Raw genomic sequence first — 8193 nt, 5'->3', positions numbered from 1 at the left:
TCCTTCCTCCACCCCACAACTTCCAGCAGATGTTGCATGGAAATATGTGAGTCTGAATGGTTGAAAACTGTTGCCTCACATCATTTGAAAAAAAATGGCTTAATAGAGAAGGTGAGGGAGCCCTGGCACAGGCTGCCCAGGGAGGGTGTGGATTCTCCTTCCTTGGAGTTTTTCAAAAGCCACCTGGATGCGTTCCTATGTGACCTGATTTAGGTGAACCTGCTTTGGCAGGGGGTTGGACTAGATGATCTCTAACAATCTTTTCCAATCCCTACTATTCTGTGACTCTGTGAAGGTAGAATTGCTGAATGCACTGGAACTTCTGTTATACCATGCTTGGGTGTTTTTTTTAAACTTAAATCATCCAGATAGGAAATTAGAGGTTCAATTGCTGAAGTCCTGCAAAGTTTTGTACAACTATAAAGCAGGATGTCATAGAGGCAAAAGTCCTTTTAAGGGGAAGTGTTTCCAGATAGCTGATTATATTCTAATCTCCAGTTCACCATCAGGAAGTCATTGCTATGAACTAGGTGAGTGTAAAGTTAGGAGAAAACAAGGAAAGAGAGATGGAAAGCTATGTTATTTTTGAATATCATAAAAAAATAAGCATTACAGAATTTCTCTACTTCACAACAAGCAAACCTCAGAACTGAGGTGCATAGAAAATGAGCAAAACATCTCAACAAGATATGTGACAAGAGGAAAAAGCTGCATCACTCCAACTTGATCTTTGTAGTCATTCAAATTGGCTCATTTTGTAAAATAAATCCAGACATCTCTCTCTCTAACAAGAAGCTGACTTCTTGTGAAAGATGCTGAATTCCTTTGATGACACAAATGCATACACAGGGAAAATTATTTAACAGTTAATACTATAGGTATATAAAAACCCCTACATTGTTTTTCTCACAACTTCTCACAATGCTGAAAGAATTGGACACTGACTTTAACGGTTAAACTCTTTCCTTCTGGAGAATAAATTTACATATTGCCAGCAACTCTGGATATAGGAGTGGAAATCATTGAGATTAATCTTTATTTAAATTTGGAAATGTGACCATGTGTTCTGGTTGCAGTAACATCTGTTCTGAGTTTCTCAATTTCTTACTGGATTTCCAATGATCATCACAAAAGTGTCTGTTGAGATTTACTGTAACAACACTAGCCCCAAAGTAACATAAGGAGAAAAGAGTTTAACACTAGATGGCAATACGCCTTTGCAAAATATTTCTCTGAGGTGTCTGTAGATATAGGCAGGTATTGTCCCAACTACTATTCTATCTCTTAGTTCTTGTGTAGGTTTGCACTAAAATAATCTTTCCTTTCATGCTACAGTATTTTTCTCCCTGTCTGTTTTGAATGAAGTGTAGACAGAAGCAATTCACAGTTGCCTGAAAGGACATTATGAATTATTCACTCCTCAAAACACGTGAAGCATCAGATGATAAATGTTGACCAATTCTATCACACTTGGCAAAACGTAAATCAAAAGGAAGCTTATTTTGTGGACCATCATCTTTCATCCACTGATTTCAATCAGAACATTAATCTAATTCATAGAATCATAGAATGGTAGGGTTGTAAGGGACTTTTAGAGGTCACCTAGTCCAACCCCCCTGCAGAAGCAGGGTCACCTGGATCAGGTCGCACAGGAACATGTCCAGGTGGGTCTTGAAGACCTCCAAGGAAGGAGCCTCCACAACCCCGCTGAACGGCAGCACAGCCTCTGGGGAATCAGCCAGTCCTCCCAGTTTGGTGTCATCAGTCAACTTGCTGATCATGGATGAGCAGATCCTTGCTCATCCATGGAGGCCTCCTACCTCCTTTTCCTCCTTTCTTGTGCATTGGGACACATTGATCCTGGGTTTAGAGGAAGTGGTGCTTGAAGACTGACCAGCTCTCATTGGTCTTCTAGAATCATATCCCATGAGATCCGTCCAAGTAGATCTTTGAGGAGGTCAAAGTCGGCTTGCCTGAAATCCAGGGTCACGTCCTGCTTTGTGTTCTGCCCCTTCCACACAGGATCTTGAACTCTACCATCTCATGGTCACTGCAGCCAAGGTTGCCTCCAACCTTCACATCCCCAACCAGGCCCTCCTTATTCATCAGTACCGGGTCCAGCAGCACACCCCTCCTTGTTGGTTCCTCGATCATCTGCGACAGGAAGTTGTTGTCAACAATCTGCAGGAACCTCCTGGACTGCGTGTGCTTGGCTGTGTGGCTATCCCAGCAAATATTGGGGTGGTTGAAGTCCCCCATGAGGACCAGGGACTGTGATCATGAGGCAGCTCTCAGGAGAAGGCCTCATCCACATCCTCCTCCTGATCAGGTGGCCTGTAGTGGACTCCCACAACAATATCACTCGCCTTACCCTGCCCATTAATTGTTACCCATAAGCACTCTACTCTCTCCTCATCCCCACCCAGGCACAGTTCAGTACACATTAATTGCTCTCTCACATAGAGAGCAACTCCACCTCCACGCCTTGTCAGTCTGTCTTTCCTGAACAATCCATAACCCTCCATGGCTGTGCTCCAGTCATGGCAGGTGTCCCACCACGTCTCTGTGACCACAATGAGGTCGTAGCACCACATCTGCACCCACATCTCCAGTTCCTCCTGCTTATTCCCCAGGCTGTGTGCATTGGTGTAGAGGCAGCGCAGGGGCTTACTCAAACACACAGGTTGTGTATCTAATTGTGTATCTATTTTTCTCTGTTTCCTGAGGCATGAATCTCAGTTGCCCATTTTGTTTCTCATGCCTAAGCGTGTAGCCTCTGCTGAAGTCCAGGTCAGTTCTGCAGGTAGAATAGCCTGGATTGTTCAATAGTTATCCAAGGTACTTTGGCTTACCCATACCAAGCTCCTTGGAAAACCTAACATGTTATAAAGTAAACCTATAAACCCACACTTTGTAAAACTAAACCCACATTAGAATTACCAACTAAGCTGCTAATGAACAGGTTGCTTGGTTCTTTCCAAGGATGATCAGTATCTGAAGGTAACAGTAACCTATCCTGCAGTGGTAGCAGCTCAGAAAGCCCTTGGCTAATTCCTTGCATGACTTTAAGCCTATCTTCCTCCTACTGGCACTTTTGTATGAAATGAGCCCCTGAAGCCCTTCCCACACACAACTTATTCTCCCTTCCACCAACTCAGTAACCAAAACAACAGGTTGATTTCCAGTACCATTTTGTTTAATCATCGTTTTAGCTATTGCCTTTTGGATAGATTGTCCCATATTTCTGTAGATGGCACTTTTACACCTTTTGTGCTTTTTATGAGTGTGTCTATGAAGACAAACACAGACAAGACAGGATTATTGTAGGTAAGAAAATGGAACATCTTTTTGAAGTGCTTTGTAGAGGCAGATCAAAATACCTGACAGAACAAGCTCAATGTCACTGCTAAATTAAATGGAAGTCTACAAAACAGCTAAATTTCTATCACTCCAATCTGCAATATTTATGTTAGTTTGATTTACTGTGAGAGAAACTGGATATATGACCTAAAGCAAAAATACACAGTTTGCTCCTAACAACTGTACTAATAGTCAACAAAAATTTCACTGATAAAAGTCACATTGAAAACAGCAAAGAGAGCTTTGAAGTAATACCACCAGCCTATTTGGTATTACTAGACACAGCACAGCAAGAGAAAAACAGTCTTCTTTTGTAACAGTTCTTACAGTTTCATTCAGAAAATGTTTGTGGCAATATTTAAATCAATCACCAGCCTCTAAAGAAAACACTTGATCAAAAAAGATTTGTAATGGGCCATGAAATTATGCCTACATCCTAGCATAAAATGCTTTGCTGATTAAAATGAGCAAGAGTAAAAATTAACCAAATAATCCAGAGGCTGAAGGATGATGAAAGCATGACAACAAAAGGGAAAGGAGGAAGAAAGAGTGTACCCTCAGCAAGTTAGCTGATGGTACCAAACTGGGAGCACTGGCTGATTCCCCAGAGGCTGAGCTGCCATTCAGCGGGATCTCGACCGGCTGGAGAGCTGGGCAGAGAGAAACCTCATGAGGTTCAACAAGGACAAGTGCAGAGTCCTGCAGCTGGGAAGGAAGAAACTCATGCACCAGAACAGGCTGGGGATTGACCTGCTGCAGAGCAGCTCTGCAGAGAGACCTGGGAGTCCTGATTGATAATAAACTGATCATGAGCCAGCAATGTGCCCTCGTGGGCCAATGGCAGCCTGGGATGCATCAAGAAGAGTGTGGGCAGCAGGTCGAGGGAGGTTCTTCTCCCTCTCTACTCTGCCCTGGTGAGGCCTCATCTGGGCTCCTCAGCTCAAGAGGGACAGGGAACTGCTGGAGAGAGTCCAGTGCAGGGCCACCAAGATGATCAGGTGACTGGAGCATCTTTCATACAAGGAAAGGCTGCAGGAACTGGGGCTGTTTAGTCTGGAGAAGAGGAGACTGAGAGGAGATCTTATTAACATTTACAAACATCTCAATGGTGGGTGTCAGGAGTTTGGGACATCCCTTTTTTCTATAGTAGCTAGCAACAGGACAAGGGGTAATAGGATGAAGCTGGAACACAAAAAGTTCCACTTAAACACTGTGAGGGTGAGGGAGCCCTGGCACAGGCTGCCCAGGGAGGTTGTGGAGGCTCCTTCCTTGGAGGATTTCAGTACCCGTCTGGACATGTTCCTGTGCGACCTGATCTAGGTGACCCTGCTTCTGCAGGGGGGTTGGACTAGATGATTTCTAAAGGTCCCTTCCAACCCCTACCATTCTATGATTCTATGAAAGAGTTAATAGCTCTGAAGCAAACAGCTAAGTTACTAATTCTTTGCCTCCAATTCAAGATTAAAGCACAAAAAAACTAAACTATCCACATGGGTAGATGATATTCATTATCAACAAGATCCAATATTTATAAGAAGTTCCTGGCTCTTATTTGACCTCAGCTTGGGTTTTAATAAAGGACTTTTTGTTTTATTTCAATTGAAATAAAAAATTTATTGAAAGAACATTTCTTCCCTCCCACATATTTGCATTTCAAATCTTACAGCATTGTGCTAGGGCACAATCAGAAATCATTCCAGCTGAACAGAACAATTGCTTTAATCATAGTTATTGTAGCCTACCTCAAAGTGAAATATAATTATTAAAATTTAAAGAAAGCAGCAACCCAAACCCCTCAGGTATTCTAAGGTGCACAAGGACAATAGCTTGATGCTTGATTACACACAGGAAGGCTGTTGTTTGGACTTGTGTCAGCACCTGGAAGAAACACTTCTGGTTTATGCTCAAGCTAGACAGCTGTGATGATGGCTGTCTGGAAGAAAATGTTCTTTTGCTCCAGTATGAGAAATATCTCATCTTCTACTGTCAAAACAACATGATCCTCTCAGTCCCATACAACTCTTTAGTAAGTCTAAATGACTAGATAGGTCTAAAGATGGTTGTCTCCCCAAAATTAACTACAAATCTTGCCTCTTTTCTGCAGTGGCAGTCTGATTATGTGATATGGTTATCCATCACACCTAGGCAAGGTTGCTTGAATTCATTCATGGAATTTGGGAAAAAAGGTTAAAGGACTTTTGCACTGTACAAAGTTCAGGCTTGTGACTTACTGATGGCCTGAGACAAAAATAAGCACAACCTCTCTGTAGTATAATGCCAGCTAAATCCCACTGTTCTGATATTATAGTGATATCTGTTAAGATACAACTGCATCTTAATCTGCGACTCCTCCGTGTCAGTTTTGCTTCTCTTGAATTACACATTTTATGACAACAAAGGTGAATGACTTGGAACTAGAAAATGCTCGTATTTGAGAGAAGGAAGCTTTATAACACAGCAAAATTCCAGATGAAGGCTGGATATTGAATTTGATCTCTTTTTGCATCAACACTGGGATCAATTTTTTTGATAACGTTTTCTCATCGGACCAGGAGTAAATGGATTTTAACATCCTGTACTTTGGAGCCCTAGTAACACAATGAAACTCTGGGAAAGATAAAGAGCTAATCCAGCTCATACCAAATGAGGAACTTGATCAGCAGATCACAGAATCTCAAGGGCTGGAAGGGACCTCGATGCCCATTTCCCAAACATAGTCACAAAATGCAGAAGATCAGATGGTCTTCAGAAGAAGAGCAGTGGAAGAACAGCTATGTAAACCTCAAGAGAAATATATTTGGAATAAGTTCATCAGCTTCTCTGCAGTTACTCTACATTTGCATTGGTGTCATGAGGAAGAAGCAGGCCACTGTGCAAAAAACCACTTTATATCATATTAAGAGTTCAGCTTTGAACTCAAACAGAAGGCAATTGCCCAGAATGCTGAATGGACTAAGAACGACCACAACCCCACTCCTTAAAAGTCCCAACACTAACTGCTGTCCTCTGTTTTCTGCTGCCATTTAAGAAAGGCTCAGAGAATATGGGGCAGAAGGTGATGTGTCCTGCCAGCCCCAGCAAGAACATCATACACAGCTCTGTAAGACCCTTGTTACCATTGGAGACCACTGTATTTGCACAGCACAGATGCTCCATCTTCTTCATACTCCTGACAAGGCTTGACCTAACCCCTCAAGAGAGCTGAATGTGCCTCTGATTCAGTCTTAGAATGTGCTGAAAGAATGTTGCATGCCAGCACTGAAATCATTAACAGAAAGTGTGTATCTGATCAGAGCAGTATTCTTTTTGAGGTGGGGGTAATGTGTCCTTGTGACACAGGCATGGTGACATTACAGGCTTTTGTTTTGTAAAGGAACAAAGAAATCTATGTTAAGCATTAGCCAAATAGAGGCAGCTGATACTTGTCTATTTAGATAGTAAGTAAGTGACTTTGAGTTGGAATTTTTTTGTTCTAGCTGTTGGTTTATTGCAGCTGAATGAATGATACTTTTCTTTTTCATTTAATCGTAGTGTGATTAAACAGGCACGGGAGACAAACAGGCACACTATAAAACAGAGGAAACATTTAACTCTAAATAGAGACAGACACAGCTCTGATCTGGCTGTGGCTGAGGAAATCCTTTGACATGGACATCAAAACTACAAAAACCAGAGTCATGACTTCAACACCAGAGGCTGGAATTAGTATCCTACTAAGGCATATTTAAGTGATGGGGAAGGAAGGGAGGCAGGATGGAAAGGTTGAAGTCCCACTGTGCCTGTCTCCTTATTACCCACTAATTCTACACTGGAGTCCCCTCCTAACGTGCTTATCCATGTACCTTCAACTGATGCTGATGCTTTTCTACTGTTAATGAAGAAGTATCATCTCAAGCTGCAAGCCCAATCCTACACTGTGTTTAAATACCAAGCAGATTTAACCTTACACTTAAAAGCTGAGGGAGGGGGTGAGCATCACAGCTTGGAGAAGATTCTTCGTATTGCAGTTTGGAGATAGAGGGCCAAATGTGGTCCTTTGGATTACTAAGCTTTTCAATATAATAATAGCACTTAAACCATGAAGCTGCTTTAGAACACTGAAGTTAATGAAAACTTACATTCCCTAAATGTCAGAGATCTAACAGCATTTCTTAACACTCTGACTTTTCAGATATCACAATACAAGACATAACATAAAGCCATACTTTTACCTGCTTAATAATATTATGTTTATCATGATCTCATAAACATTCCATCAAGTTTATTGGTAAGATGAAGGCATACAATCTATACCTCATATATTTTCAATTGTACTTCCAAGAAGGTTCATTTATTGTCTTTATCATCATGTCCTCCTCTTCCACCTTCAACTGTTGTTTTAACACAGGTTGCAGGAATATTAAAAAATCAGTTACCTTGACTTTGAAAGCAGCTATAGTTTTCACACCTCTCATCACCTGCACCAAGAGTTTCTGCAGCTATGAGTTAGCTGCCAAGTAAGCTCCTGCTCTCTAGAGTCTCAGTCTCAGGAATGATGGTACATGGCACAACACACTGTTTCATTTTCCCTCTATGACCTTCAGCAGGAACAGAGTTAACCAATGTGGTGTACTTTAATGTAACTCCAACCCTTTCTATGACTTCCCACAGAACAAAGATCAGACCAGAGGAAGCAAGTATCAATTCTTACACTAATATTTGATCATGTCCAAAGTAAGAGTAATTTCTTCCCTGTTAAAGAATCTCACATAAGGTGGGAGACAATGGGTGCTTGAAAAGAATAAAGTTAAACCTTTCTGTTCCTGTTGTGTATCTACAGGCTCTGAAGAACCT

Source organism: Colius striatus, chromosome 5, assembly GCF_028858725.1.
Source record: "Colius striatus isolate bColStr4 chromosome 5, bColStr4.1.hap1, whole genome shotgun sequence".
In the NCBI taxonomy this organism is placed as follows: domain Eukaryota; kingdom Metazoa; phylum Chordata; class Aves; order Coliiformes; family Coliidae; genus Colius; species Colius striatus.
Note: the sequence above shows the minus strand (reverse complement) of the source record.